The sequence below is a fragment of the Anolis sagrei genome, chromosome 2, assembly GCF_037176765.1.
Source record: "Anolis sagrei isolate rAnoSag1 chromosome 2, rAnoSag1.mat, whole genome shotgun sequence".
Taxonomy (NCBI): domain Eukaryota; kingdom Metazoa; phylum Chordata; class Lepidosauria; order Squamata; family Dactyloidae; genus Anolis; species Anolis sagrei.
This window is the reverse complement of record NC_090022.1, coordinates 121,004,142-121,020,284: the sequence shown is the minus strand read 5'-3', so window position 1 is coordinate 121,020,284 and position 16,143 is coordinate 121,004,142. Positions and strand designations below refer to the sequence as shown.

The window sequence follows — 16,143 nt, the reverse complement described above, 5'->3', positions numbered from 1 at the left end:
CACTGCTATAAGATCAGTCAATGAATGTATAGGTTGGCTGTTGCTCTAACCTAGATGATACCACCAAAGCACGATACTTAGTCAACTAGGTTGACCATAGAAACAAGGCACTGGTGGCATAGGAAGTTGACTGGAAAAAATGCTAGGAGCTCCAATCTGAAATACACTACCCACATACTACTTGACTTCAACTCCTAAAAATCCCAATCAGTTTTGCCAACTGTCTGGTACTTTGGGAGCCGAAGTCCAAAACACCTGGAGGGCCAAAGGTTGGGAACTACCAATGTATAAGAATCAGTTGCCTCTTGGTACACTCTTTAACAATGTAGAAGTGGCGACTCTTCATAGCTTTCCATTCATATGGATGCTTCTTATGGGCAGGTTAGTATTTAGTATTTAGACTGGCCAGGGCTGGGGAAAATGACAAAGGAGCAGTCATATTGGCTAGGAGTTTATCAGAGATGTAGTCCAAATAAGGAAACATTTCCAAGTTCGGGAAAATACATTAAATCAGTACATATAGGAAAAAACATCATCTTTTGTAAGGATAATATACCAGATCCTCTAAGTTCAGCAGACTGGGGCTGATGTCTCAGTTATACTGAAGACCAAAGGCATAACTTTCTAAACAACTCATTTCATCTTCCTTTAGAAATACAACCAGTCCTGCACATTCACTGTGGTTAGGGTGCACTGGAATAAACACAAATTTTAAAATCCTATTTAATTTTTACCTTAGATAAAAGTTTTTTGGAAATCATTACTATAATCCACACCACATCAAGAAAAAAACCCTCATGTTAGGCAATTTCATCTTAATTTCACAATCATACAATTACTGAGAAAATCTGCCTAAGAAGTCAAGCAAATCCAGAAGGGTTCACCTTTCCCTCAGCTGCCTTGGCCTCTTCTCTAGGCTCATCAGCATAAAGATTATATTTTCTTATGACTAAACAGAAACCATAAAATAAAGATGTTCTTCGGCAGCATTTTTAACAATGAATCATTCAAAAATATTTTCTGAGTTTCTTTGGCAATTCATGACCTGAGGTAATGTTGGCTGCTTATACTTTGATCTATAGTATTCCTAAATCAGATTTACAATTAACCTCTTTCACCCCAGTTCCTTCCAACACTATTATTACTTCAAACAATATTATTTCATCTTTTCTTCTCAGTTCTTTTAAAGACTCCAGTATTGTTCTTTCTTTTAATCCCACTAAGATAACAGGTGGACATTTGATCCCGCTGTGCCGAGAAGAGAAAGAGTAATTCAATCTTATTCAAGTCACACACAAGAATCACATAATTCTGGTGAATAGAATCTCATTCAAATATATAATTTGCCAACTATGGCCCTCCACATTTGTGGGTTAACTTTTGTGGATTTGATCATTATTCACTAATTTTATTAATGTGCTCTCCCTAGATATCTCTTGTCCCTCAGGCATGATTCTGTGGTCAACTTCTATCTTATCACGAAGGGAACCTAAGAAGCCCAGCATTGTTGACTTGATGGGCATCTTGGGGGTGCTTTGGATTTGTGGGACCTAGATTCATCCCGGGGACTTAGAAATTCATCGAGAGGTGCTCACATGCACACATATATACACACACACACACACAAACTGCTTTTATGGAGGAGTCCTGTACCCTGAACCCCTGTGAACGTGGAGGACCTGCTGTAATTCTAAATCCTCAGGTCACACTCAGGAAACCTAAATTATTTTATGGCTATTAACCAGAAATCTGGTTACTTAACAAAGCAATGGTTCACTAGCAGCCCTAACAATATGGTTATGAGGAAATAAGAAGCTATCATAAGCTCCAGGTCATTAGGTCAAGTAGCCAGTCTCCTGTAACAACAAGCTACAGACAGTGGTGAGATGAAAGAATACAATTCTTTTAAGGTTCCTTTAAAGGCTTTTTAAAAGGGATGTAGGAATCTTAAGGGGCATTTGAAACAGAAGTGTTTATGTTATATTTCTTCCTGGTTTTTAAGACACAGATAATGTTGTGAGTTAAACATTTAAACGTATAATAGTAACACATTGCCATGAGAAATTTTTAATATATATTATTGGTGGTATTGCATGTTGTCAAGTTGTTTCTAACTTAAGGCAAGCCTATCATGGATTTTTTTTTTTTTTTTGGCTAGATGTATCTGGAAGAGGTTTGTCATTGCTCTTCCCTGAATCTGAAAGTGTGTGATTTGTTCACCAGTGGGTCTCCAAGGTTGAGTGAGAATTCAAATTCTAATCCTGGTCCAACTCAAACTACTAGCTCATAGTAGCTTTCACAAATTATGTAATGAATGATGCTGAATCAATGCCTAAATACCCATCCCATGTGATCATGGAAGCTAAGCAAAATCAGTTCCTGGTGAGTACTTGGATTTTTTTTCTTTTTGTGGCAGGAGCGACTTGAGAAACTTCAAGTCACTTCTGGTGTGAGAGAATTGTCCATTTGAAAGGATGATGCCCAGGGGACGCCCAGATGTTTTGATGTTTTACCATCCTTGTGCGAGGCTTCTCTCATGCCTCCACATAGGGAGCTGAAGCTGACAGAGGGAGCTCATCCACACTCTCCCTGGATTTGAACCTCCAACCTGTTGGTCTTCAGTCCTGCTGGTACAAGGATTTAACATAGCATTTCTCAACCTGTGGGTCAGGACCCTGGAGGGGTCCTAAGGGGGGTGTTAGAGGGGTTGCCAAAGACCATCAGAAAACACAGTGTTTTCTGTTGGTCATGGGGGTTCTGTGTGGGAAGTTTGGCCCAATTCTATCATCAGTAGGGTTCAGAATGCTCTTTGATTGTAGGTGAACTATAAATCCCAGCAACAACAACTCCCAAATGACAAGATCTGTTTTCCCTAAACTCCACCAGTGTTCACATTTGGGCATATTGAGTATTCGTGCCAAGTTTGGTCCAGATCCATCATTGTTTGAGTCCACAGTGTTCTCTGGATGTAGGTGAACTACAACTCCCAAACTCAAGGTCCATGCCCACCAAACCCTTCCAGTATTTTCTGTTGGTCATGGGAGTTCTGTGTGCCAAGTTTGGTTCAATTCCATCATTGGTGGAGTTCAGAATGCTCTTTGACTATAGACTAACAATAATTCCCAGAAACTACAACTCCCAAATGACAAAATCAATCCCCACTCCACCACACCACACCAGTATTCAAATTTATCGAGTATTTGTGCCAAATTTGGTCCAATTAATGAGAGTACATCCTGTATGTCAAATGATTACATTACAATTCATAACAGTAGCAAAATTACAGTTATGAAATAGCAACAAAAATAATTTTATGGTTGGGAGTCACCACAACATGAGGAACTATATTAAGAGGTTACAGCGTTAGGAAGGTTGAGAAACACCGGTTTAACCCATTGCACCACCGAAGGCTCCTATTTAGATGGGAAACTGCCAATGCTTACTAGGTGCTGTAGTCTGTATTTCAGAGAAAGAAACTGTTTTTAAAAAGCATCCCTGAGTATTCCTTACCCAAGAAAACCTTTTGGAATTTATGGAGTCCCCATCATGTGAACTGAAACTCTATATGCAGACAGACACACAGACATACACACACACACACTGAATGATTGAAAATGCAGCAAGTTAAATCAACATTCATTCACTAGAAGCTAAACTGGTTAGAATTGCCTATTAATTTAAATATTATTTAAATATTTATATCCTGTCCTTTATTTAAAGATCTCAGGGTGGCATCGAATAAATTCAACTTGACCAACTTAAAACAATGTTAGCAATAAACTTATTTTAAAAGTCTACCAATGTATTAAACAATTTAACAATTTAAAAGAAGATAGATCAAAGTAGAGATGGAATAGAAACTCCAGAATCAATTCCCATCCCTATTATTAAAAATGAGTGCACTGGTATAGCAGAAGTGTGTCAAGGCAAGCGTAATAAAAGCAGGGGCACAAAATGAGTTTGGAACAGGAAACATGTCAAAGAAGAACATGAAAGGTTTCTATGTGCTTTTGTGTCAGTAGCAAAAACATGGCAAAAGATGTGTTGGATCCTTTGCCCAACCTGGAAAGGAAAGGATAGGTTAAAAGGAAGGGAAGCTGTTCTATACTGGCTTTGCTTCCATTTTAAAGGATGAAACCAGTGTGTGATGATAACACAAAATTGAAGACACAGAATGATGACAAAAGAGAATGTCAAAGATTGCTTGAAACGTAAGCGCCACCGAGAAAATACTTTTTTTATTGGGACAACTATTATTCAAAAGGCACTACAGTATGCAAGTTTTGCTTTGTATATTTGATTCAAGGAACTACAAAGACTTAACGTAAAATCCTAAAATCTTTTGGATTATCTGAATGCATTCAAGTTAGTGAGATCCAATTAGAGAACTGTACTGAGGAAATCTCAGAATTACTGTCACATTATACAGAAAAAGACAATTCTAGAATAATTTATTTATTAATACTAAAATTTCAACTTATGTAAATCAATGTATTTAGGTTGTAAGAACACCTAAAAGATGAAGCAGAGGATTACGTGATTACTTGACAAATATGAATAGACATTTTATCAAATTCTAACTATGTTGTCCAATTTTAGTCTTCATGTCATTATGCAGCTCACATTAGGGAGTGTTTTTTTTTTTTTTTGGAAATGTTACTTAATTCAGATATATTATCCAAGAATCATATAGCAAATGCCCTTGGTATCAACTCCCTAATTCAGGATTCCTACCCAGGACTATAAAAGGGCATTTGCTGGCTAATGTAAATTTCTTTATGTAAGCCAGTTTTGATTTTGTGAGATAGAGAGAGAAAGAGAGAGAGAAAGAGGGAGAGAGATCTCCCTCTCCTGCTCTCTCCCCTTCTTTCTCTCTCCCTCCCTCCATCTCCTTCTCCTGCTCTCTCTCCCTCTTTCTCATGCTCTCTCTTTCCCACTTTCCTGCTCCCCCTCTCTCCCCCCCTCTCTCGCTCTCCTGCTGTCTCTCTTTCTCTCTCTCCCTCTTCTGCTCTCTCTCCCTCTTCTGCTCTCTCTCCCTCTTCTGCTCTCTCTCCCTCTTCTGCTCTCTCCCCCTCTCTCTCTCCCTCTCTCTCTCCCTCTCTCTCTCCTGCTCTCTCTCCCTCTCTCTCCCTCTCTCTTTCTCCCTCTCCCTCTACCTCTCCCACTCTCCCTCGCTCTCTCCTGCTCTCTCTCCCTCTACTTCTCCCACTCTCCCTCTCTCCCTCTCCCGCTTTCCCTCCCTCCCTCTCCCGCTTTCCCTCCCTCCCTCTCTCTCTTTCTCTCCCTCTTGCAGGACTCAGTTTTGAAAAATCCCTGTTGACTTTTAGCAATCATGGCATTTCTTTCAAAGTGTTTACAGACCAACTGTTTAATGTTCTGCTCTAGAAATCTTTCTGATATTGAAGCAGTGATTATTTGGGTCATCTTTTTCCTCCTCCTTTTTTGAAGATGCACTTGTAGGGCACACTGCTAACTGTAATGTGGAAAATGGGACAACCGAACAGAACAACTCGTGAATAAATGCATGGAACGGCACTGGGTGATTTAAGATTGCTTTGGCATAAGATAATTGTGATGTTTCAAAACATACTACCTTATGAAGAATTTGTATTGGAGACAGATAAGATGAATGCAGTTCTAACAAAGGTTCCCTGTAACAAAGGGCTAAGGATTTTGAATGGATAATTCAAGGATTATGCCTCAGGGTTAATGCAAGGATCGCACCTAGTTAAGATGAATAGTACAAATTCTATATGTTGTCCTTTCTTGTGTATAGAACACCTTTGAATGGCATTCATCCCCTCTGGTTCATTGAATGGAATAAATATATGTCTGTTTATCCTGGAAGGATTCATCATTTCCCACGAATACATATCTGTCAAACCTTTGAAGAAAACCTACTTTCTATCCTTTTCTTATTTTTAAAAAGAAAGTATAGGTATATGTGTCTTCTGGACAAGAACTCTGGATATGGTTTGCTGAGATGGTAAGTGATTTCAAATTATTTATGCAAGAGACTAGATTCACCATAAAAAAGATTAGAAACTCAGTACTACAGAGTTCAAAAGAGTTAGGTTAGCTGAGAAATTCTAGGAGATGCTACTCAAAAAAGTGGGGGCAAAGGATGTGTGCAAATTTCTGTGGCAGAGAAAAAAACTGGAATTGAGAATCAATATTTAGGAGGGAATTGCAGGCTATTTTTTAAAGCTGGGTTTGAAAGTAGTTCCGCAATTAAAATTGATTGAATACCTTCTTTGTCACACTAGCTGGATACCCAGCCTTACCCAAAATCTAACTGGTATGTTTAGTAGACACTGAAGTGTCCAGTGAATCCCATATCAAGTGTGTGGTAAATCTATCAACAGTTGATTCCTACCCCCCAAATTAAACTAGGTGGACTTTGAGAATGATTTTTAGTCACAGGGAAAGTGTTCTGTTAGATGAAAGAGTTGTTCGATCAAGATCCTGGGCAAGTCAAATGATTACAGGCAGTGCCTTATTTTTCTGGTGGAAGAGTGTATTTGATGACAAAACTGTGTTCTGCACATTTGGTAAAAATTAAAATGCCATTAAGGTTGCTGTTTTTAACCCCATCTTTCCATATAGTCCCTGGACACGGTTTGAAATCTCCTCCAATTTTCCATTAAAATCACCCAAGAGAAGAATGTTGACCTTCTTAGGTATCTCAGACAGGATTGTACCCAGCTGACAGCAGAAATTTTCCTTCAACAGCGTCTAGTGTTGGTGTGCAGGAACCTATGGTACTTGTCTGCTGTTTTTTGGCAAGATTAATTTGTAGGGATGAGAGTCATTTGTTAATGCTGATGAGTGCTTCAAACAGAAGCTTCACCAGGTTGTTTCTAATAGCAAAGTGTTTCCATGTATTTGTCACTCTTGTTCAGGGAGTCTCTTCCAGAAGAAGGTGTGGCTTGCTGTTTCTTCCTACAGCTGTCCCTATCCTGCTCTGGTCTCTTGGAATACTGCTATATCAGTGTTAAAACACCTCAAGATCAGTAATGCATTCTGGATGTTCATTGTCTGTGTTATCCAGCAGTATCCATATGTTCCACTTTCCAAAATTCATTTGTCTTTTTTGACTGCAAGGTGGTGACCCCTTTGGATGTGACAGTTCAGTCAGGGATAAATAAGAGACAGATTATGTTTAGGGCATGTTTCTAGCCCCCTCCCCATATGGGGTGAGCAGACTGGATCCTTAATAGGACTGCTGAGTCGTGGAACTGTTCAACTGCCTCAAACCTTGAGTTAGAACAACTGAATCCATATCCACCACCCTTGTGCTAGTCTACAACTAGGAACTTCCAGATTTCATGGTCCTGCCCCCATCACCACTCATTGATCACATGGGACTTTTGTTGGTTTTGGTTTTTCTTGGAAGACACCAATGCACAAATTTGTTTTATGTGGGGAGATCGGTGCATAGCAACCAAAACACAGTCCTCACAGATAGAAGTTTTGATCTAATGGTATGGTTAGCACAGGGACTAGTAGCCCCTCATCTGTTGCAGCCTTTGTCACCTGTCACAGCTGTTGTAGCATGTACCATGTTATCATCCGCCTGCTCTGCCAATGAGGTCTTCATATTGTTCTTTGCCTGGTTTCTCTCCTATGGCCCCACTGCCATAGAAGACCCCACTGGGAGTACATGACACTGACGGCTTCCCTCATATTTATTTATTTATTTATTTCATATACTTGTACCCCACCCTTCTCACCCCTGAGGGGGGACTCAGGGAGGCCTCACAGCAAATATCATTCAGTGCCATCATAATGATAACAACAATCAACAAATTCATTAAAACAAAACATTAAATAAGCAGTTGTTAAAACATGCCAATTAAAATTTGGATCCAGGTCAATTCATTGTCACTTCAAAATTTCTTATGTCTTCTTCATACAAGCTGCTATTCAATGTCAAACACAAGGGCCCACAGACAAGCCTTGAGTATCCTTGTAAAGGACAGGAGGGAGATGGCCAATCTGATGTCTTTGGAGAGGGAATTCCACAGCTGGGAGGGCCACTGTTGAGAAGGCGCTGTCTCTCGTCCCTACCAATCGCATTTGCAATGTTGGTGGGATCGAGAGCAGGGCCGCTCCAGATGATCTCAAACTTCATGATGATTTGTAGCAGGAGATATGTTTAGACATGTAGTCTGGGCCAGAACCATGTAGAGCTTTAAAGGTTAAAACCAGCACTTTGAATTGTGCTCGATATCAGATTGGCAGCCAGTGGAGCTGGCATAACAGAGGAGCAATAGATTCACTGGAACACACAAGCCACCTCGCCATTAAGCACAGACATATTGACATTTCAAAAATGTATCTTTACAATTTTGCTGGTTTTTTCATACACATCTATAAAAAGGCCAGTTTTAAGAATAGCAAGGGCAATAAACTGAACCAGAAATGCTGCCTAATTAACAGACTATTTGTTTCACCAAGGCTAGAAACATCTGGGTAACAGCAGGTCTTTAAACTTTCTGGAGTGTTGGTCAGACAATGCTTCTTTATCCTAGAATCTTAGTTGTAACATGAGCTTTAACTAGAAAAAAATATTTCAGTCTACAATCTCCATCTTGAAATCAAAGACTCCAAAATCTTGACTCCAAAATCAAAGATGGGAATGGAGAAGGCCTCCAGATGGTATAGTGCTGCAATTCCCAGCGACCCTAAATAGCAGCACAGCTAATGGCAAAAAGTGATAAGACTTGTGATCCAACAACATCTGAAAAGCCACACAATTCCCATTTGTCATCTACATGCTAAGTTTAGAATTACAACATTAAATGCAAGATTTGTATTAATTTTGCTATTGCTCTCTTCCCGAACCCCCTACTTTGTTCCATCTAGACTAGGAGCTTTTGAGAATTCAAACTCTTACACACTGCGTGGGCTTGATAAAAGCATATCCCTACTGAAGACCACAATGACCCTCTGCAATCTATAGAGGGGAAGAAACTGCTGCTTGTTGCTGCTGCGTTGAATCTCTGCTTCACTAGTAAGACTTGGCTCTTTGCAGGGACAGCTCACCATCCAGCACATCTGCCCAAGCAGGACTCTTGTTGGAGCAGGTCTTCCACTGGTGAGGTTACTGGCAAAGGGGGTGACAGGAGGCCATTTGAGGGTAAATGAGGATAAGAGCCTATCATTCTGCCCAGCAGAAGCAAGAGTTGTTACCTGGTTTTACCACATGCCTGCCTATGTATTATATTGGTTGCTTTAACAGCAAACACCTTGTCTGCCCAATAAAGAGCAATGAGGGAATTGGTCTAGATTCAGGGAGCAGCTACTAGAATCAAACAAGTTGCCATATCTAGATGACATTTAACTCTACTACTCTTTTCCATCCAAATCCAAACAGGCTATCTTTGTTTCAAACTGGTGCTTGTCGTCAGCAGTGGACAAGGTGAGGGCAAACAAGTTGAAACTTAATGCAGATAGAACAGAGGTGCTCCTAGATAGTCAAAAGGAAGATCAGAGAAGATGCCGCCTCACAGTTTGGGGGTACTCCTGGATTCAGTTTTGAACCTCAATGAAGAAGTTTCTGTGATAGCTAGCTACCTCATCACACTAGAGAACGAATCCACTTAAAATCTGGTTTCTGCCTCCTGCAGAATTCTGGGGTTTGTAGTTTGTCTTGTTGTTGTTTATTCGTTCCATCGCTTTTGACTCTTTGTGATCTCATGGACCAGCCCACACCAGAGCTCCCTGTTGTAGTTTAGTGAGGCTATTAAAGGCTCCTGCCTAAACTACAAACCCCAGAATTCTGCAGGAGGCAGCAACTGGATTTTAAGTGGATTCATTCTCTAGTGTGATGAGGTCCTAGGAATATTTTTGGACATTTAAAACTTATGCACCAAGTGTACCTGGTCTTGAGATGCCAGATCTAGCCAAGGTGACACATTCCTTAGGTGTGTATGAGTTTCTCATCTGTGCTTGTCTTTATAGAAAAAAATTAGAATGCATATTTTAAGCCCTCCCCCCAACCAAGAACAAAATCAAAATACAGAATTTCCCAAAATGTAATTATTAACATTTTGCATGCTTTAAGTTATGAGAATAGAGAGAAATTTCAAATGTATGCATTGAAGCTGAATTATTTGACCAATTTTGGTACCTTTGTGCATTTGGCTGTATCTTTCCTCGGTGGAGGCCAGGCCAGAGTGAGCGTGTGACTGTGTGTCAAGTAATCACACAGGCTGCACCCCATTGCCAGCCGACTCCTTTCGTCTCTTCTATAATCCATTAGGGTATTTTTCTTTCCCTTTTAGATCTAATCACAGCTAGCAGAGCAGGTTGAAGCATTTCAAGTGATTTCTGTCGTCTTATCCGGCTGCCCTTTTAAGGTTGTTATTGAACGCCGGGGCTTGTGTTGATTTGCATGCTATTTTGCTTTTCATCTCCATGGCAACCACTACCAAATGGCCTGCAAATAATAGAGGTGCCTTTTTTTCTTTTTGGAACTGTGAAAGCCTTGGGTGCAAAGAACTGGTGCTGGAATGTATTCATTTTTTAAATAACATTAACATTAAAATAAGAATTTGGGCAAGGGACAGGCCAAGCAAGCCAGTGCACCCTTTTTCTTCCCTATACAATTATTTTTTTCCCCTTCTACTTCACACCCACCTTTGTGTTGGCGCATTAGGCAGGCATTTATGATGACCACTTAGAAGAAGTAAATGCACTTGAAAGGGGTTGTAATAAGCAACCAGAGAAGCACTGTAGTAGCAAAATGCAATGTGTAGGGCATTTTCAGAACTTTCTTATTGTTCCGTTCCCTTTATAGCAAAGAGGAACACTCAGATTTTGTCACTGGAGGCTTATTGAAGGATGGAGCAGGATGTCTTGGAACTAGTAACAAAATGATGTCTTCCCCCATCCCGTGGACAAATACCAATTGGACTTGCAGCTGAATTGATAACAGTGATGGAGCAGTGCCTTCCATTGTACTGGAGAGCAGTAGGACAGCTAAGCAGGTGCACAGTAAGCTGTGTGGCTCACACAACACTTTCCTCCAATGCCTTCCTATTAGGATTGCCTGGCCGGAACCTACATGAGTGCTAAGACTCCAGGGCTGATAACGGAGATCTCAGGAAGACAGCCTTTTGTGGTGTCACAGTGGTGGGCCCAAGTGATGTCACAAGGCTGATGCTAAAAGGATAGTATGAAACTTAAGTGCTGTTGCTGTTCAAATTTTAAAAGATCAGGCCGATCACTTTGTTAATCTCCTCCACCCCATAGTAATGTAATAGTTGCCCTTTACTGGATACGGAGGTTACAAAACTGTCCAAGTCACTTTATTCTTATCCCCCACCATCATCTCCCCAAAGGGGACTCAGGGCGGCTTACATATTGGGTCAAAATGCCCACAAAATACAGGGTTAGTCAAAATGCATAGGCCAATAAGCCATTCAATTGAATGGCTTATTGGCCTATGCATTTTGACTAACCCTGTATAAAAGTAAAACAATCCATTAAAGCAAAATCACCAACTAAAAAAAGAACATAGTAAAATATAACAATCCATATAAAAACACAATTAAACAAAACATAAGAATACAAAACAGCAACGTTGAAACAAAACAATGCTCAATAAAACCAACAACCAGTAATACAATGGACATGGCCAGGGCCTGGCATGGGATCATGCAAAAACAGCATACCATAGGGCCAGGGTATTGGATGAAGTGCAGAGAACTAAATATTATCAGGCGACCTAGTGACTGGGCATTGATAACTAGGGACTATATGTTCTCAAATGCTAGTCACATGCATTGTGACTTACAGATACATGCATTATCAGCAGGATTCTAGCTAGTGCCTAAATTTTTGAATTTGTGTGACAGGTTTTGCATTGGGTATAAAAATGTTTCAGCAGCCAATATATTGTCGTAATGACCCATATTTGGGGATGGTGTTTGAAGGCGGAAACTCAGAGGAGGGATGGTTAAGGTGAGTGCAATGGGATGTTGAGTGACAGTTTTTGGTTGGGATTGTGAAAAAAAGAACAAGATGGACAGAGAGGTCTTCAGCTGAACCAATTGACTTCAGGAGATTTGAATGATAGTCCCTAAATTCTGCACCCACAGATTCTATCTTCCACAGCTTGAAAATGTTTTTTAAAATCCCAAAAGCAAAATAGGTACACTATTTTACTACACCATTTTATAGCATAGGACCTGAGCATCCAAATAGTTTGGTATCCACAGAATGTCCAAGAATCAAACTTCAGCAAATAGCAGGGGATAGCAGAAAAATAGTAGAAAACTTTCCCATACATTACATTTTTAAGAAATCACTGTTTCTCAAATGAATACTCTATCTGTTCCAACCCAGGGAAATTCTGAGTTAAATCCACGCTTAAATGCTTTGAACAGACATCCCACATCTACCTCATATTGTACTGTTATATTTTATATTTGTAGCTAATACTAGCTTTGGTATCTGGCGATACCTGGGTTAGGTGTTTTGTAAGGATAAATATTATGAATAGTCATTGTCTGGTTTTGGATTTTATGAATGGTTCCATTAAAAATACATAAGGATGTGGACATCCCCCCCCCCCCCCCCCCCAGTATTTTATGACAGTCGTGATGAATGTGTGTGCCAAGTTTGGTCGAGATCCATTATCTGTGGGATTCACAGTGCTCTTCTCATATGGGTGAACTATATCCCCCCCCCCCCCCGAATCTCCTCCAGTATTCAAAGTTGGACATGATCAGTACATACACTAAGTTTGGATCAGATCCATTGTCGGTGGGAATCACAGGACTCTCTGGGCGTGGGAATCAACTTGAAAATACATACAAACATACATAGATACATACTTATATAAGGTATATTGATAATGGTATCATCTAATACTATTGAGTACATTTAGTTTACTTTCCAGAAAGGACCAGTCTCAAAATACACTATATTATAGAAAGGCAAAATCCAATATGGTAACAAGTAATGTACGTGAAGGTTCAGCATCATAGAACATTGCAGCACTATCCAAATGCAATATTATAGTGAAGACTGCTGTGGTACTTTCAACATGTCAGATAACTAGTACAACCATTCATATTCTGTATGAGATAGCAAATTTCAGCTGACTGGATATGTAAAATTCAAACTCATTAATGAATCATTTCAGCAGCAGCAAAAGAAAGCTCTATGAAACACGAAAGGAGCAGTATCAGATGACAACAAAGGTATACGCTAAAATACAAATTTGATGCAAATGGGAGTTAACGAAGTAAACTGTGAGCATATAAAATATAGATCTTTTAAAAACAAGCAGCTGAATTTAGAATTAATCAGGAGAGTGCAGGTGAGCAAGAATAGCTGTGGGTATAGTCTGAACTGATAAAGAAATAATGTACACAAAGGAAAAGAGTTTAGCAATCAGGTGATATGGCGAGAAAGCTAAAAGCCTGGAAAAATTACCATTAACAGATACAGAGCATGACAACATTACTTTAATTTCCAATTTCAGTTCCAAAAAATAAATTTTCCCAAGTTCCAGAAAAGGGTTTGCAGTTACCAATAGCATATGCTATGTGACCACACTGAGGATCTATTTCTTGATGGATGCTAGGAATACAAAATAGAGTTTTCGTGCCTTAGCAATACACAAAATTATTATTTTAGAATTTCATTCATTTATATGGGTGGGTTTCTGTGATTGCACAAGTTTGAAGCATGAAATGCAACATCTTTTTAGAGTGTTCTGACTCCTGATTCAATACAGACACAAGGTCAAGAATATTATAGTAGAACTTCGACTTAACTGCATCCTAACTTAAGAGCTTTTTAAGTTAAGAGCCATCACTCTGCTTTAGTTTTGCTTTGACATATGAGCAGCATTTTGAGTTAAGAGCTAATACCAGAGGGCGCACCAGCCTAAGAGTACAAGGCTTTAGAGCCTCAAGGAAGCAGCTTCTGTGCCTCATGCTCATGTCCACTTTGGGAGATTGCTGTCCACTTTGCTCTTGTCCACTTTAAGGAATTTTGGGTTAGTTGATTTTCTGTGGTTTTTATTCCTGGTGTGTTTGGCTTCATGAAGAGAGAGGGAGGGAGAGAGCAAGAGAGGGAGGGAGGCTGGAATGAGTCCGGTATGAAGTCCAGTCCTTGCCACAACTTTGTGCTTCTACCATTTTAAAGCTGATCTTTCTTTATTGTTCCATATGAATTTGCAGGTTTTGCCTTGATGTTACACTGACAACACACATTTTGTTGCCTTAAATATGCTTCCTTGTGACAACTTTGTGCTTCTACCATTTTAAAGTTGTTCTTTTTTGTTTTTCCATGTGAATGTACATTTATATATTTTATGTTATTTATAAAGTACATTTTCTTATTTAAAAACATAACAAAAATGGGGGGGGGGGTTAGGAGGACAACAGATTTATAGCATTTCAGTGCATTTCCATGGGAAAATTAGCTGTGAGATAAGAGCAAGTTGAGTTAAGAACTCAGTCATGGAACAAATTAAATTCTTAACTCAAGGTATCACTTTAATCTAGGATCACATAAATTGGCCTTCAGACAAACTCTTTAGAACTGATTCAAAATTACATGTCAGAGTTGATTACCTTGAGTCTATCTTCAAAAACTAGAGAAAAGCAGGCTTTGGATGTTGGCAAATATTCCAATGATTCCAAGTTTTCATGCCACAGGTCTGGTTGATCCACTACTTACTACTATTCTGGATGAGAAAATATAATGCACAGCTGACAATTTAGAGAGTATATTAGTACCCAGACCTTTCTTCATTTTAACAAAGGTTGAAGGCAATAGCTAGCAAACCTTACAAATTCTGAGGGAGTGATGATACTTGACAAAAATGGATTTAGCCTCTTTTGATCATTGAGGCCTTCAGAAACAGAAATCACCTTGGTCTTTCAGTCTAGTGTTTCTGACTGTTTATGAAAGTTGCTAGAGCAGAGTGCTGAAAACACTATGGCATAAACCAGGGGTCCTCAAACTAAGGCCCGAGGGGCAGATATGGCCCTCCAAGGTAATTTACCCAGCCCTCACTCAGGGTCAACCTAAGTCTGAAAAAACTTGAAAGTACACAACAGCAACAACAACAACAACAACAACAACAATCCTATTTCATCAGCCAAAAGCAGGCCTACACTTCCCATTGAAATACTAATAAGTTTATATTTGTTAAAATTGTTCTTCATTTTAATTATTGTATTGTTTTAAAGTGTTTTTTGCACTACTAATAAGATATGTGCAGTTCATTCATGTTTTTTGTTCTTCAAATTATAATCCGGCCCTCCAACAGTTTGAGGGACGGTGACCTGGCCCTCTGTTTAAAATGTCTGTGAACTCCTGGTATAAACTATACCAGGACTCAGGTGGCAGTAGGTTTTTCAGCGAGACAATGTGATGTCCTTTATCCACAACTGGAGGGACTGTTGCCCTCAAAGGTGTTTGCATTCCCATTTTATTCTTTCCTTACAATTTGCTCAGGGCTATAATTCGACTTGCTTTCCTGCAGAGGCCTATTAATTTTTATGCCAGTGTGCATATATATGTGTGTGTGCACGCATGCACGTGTATACACACACACACACACACACATATTAGAAGCAAGTTTAGTAATATTGATAATAGTCCTTGTGATTTGGTGATTTGGATTTGGGATGTAAATTAGGAACAGCTGTCTGTTGAAAAAGGCGAGGAGGGGGAGAAAAGGAGAGGCAAGTGTGGTAAAATTTTCAGCAGGCAGAAAAAGTTTTAGGTTGAATCAGCCTGAAACACAGCCAAACTATACCTATAATTCTATTTTTATTTTTCTTGTGGGCTTTCTTCAGCGGGTTGTGGTGTAGGCAATGGTAATTGTAAATTATAATAAAAGAGGGGTAATAGTTTGGTTGATTAACATTGCGTGGTGAGTTGGGGGAGCACACTGGGTCCCTGCAGGACATTAGAGGGCTGCACCCCTGCATTTGTCCCACCGCTAATGTGGCCAGATCCACCCTAAAGATTTCTCTTATTTCTAAAACCTGTTTCAATTTCATGCCCTTAAAACCCTCCTCTAACTATTTATGAATGTGCAGGTGCATCCCCTCCTTGTCCTCCTCTCCACCAAATTTTTGGAACCAGGAGAGGGGCTTTTATTGAACA

General features: G+C 39.6%; 1 protein-coding gene and 1 long non-coding RNA gene across 6 annotated transcripts in view; one reads left to right on the top strand and one right to left on the bottom strand.

The window, feature by feature from the left end:
- LOC132768565 (uncharacterized) overlaps positions 1–10,405 on the bottom strand; it is a 44,154-nt gene extending 33,749 nt beyond the window's left edge. The window contains exon 1 of the long non-coding RNA XR_009630726.2: positions 10,136–10,405. This is a non-coding gene — a long non-coding RNA (uncharacterized lncRNA). The remainder of the gene's footprint in view (positions 1–10,135) is intronic.
- TNRC6C (trinucleotide repeat containing adaptor 6C) overlaps positions 1–16,143 on the top strand; it is a 539,926-nt gene that overhangs the window by 149,649 nt on the left and 374,134 nt on the right. The gene's annotated exons all lie outside the window — the stretch shown is intronic.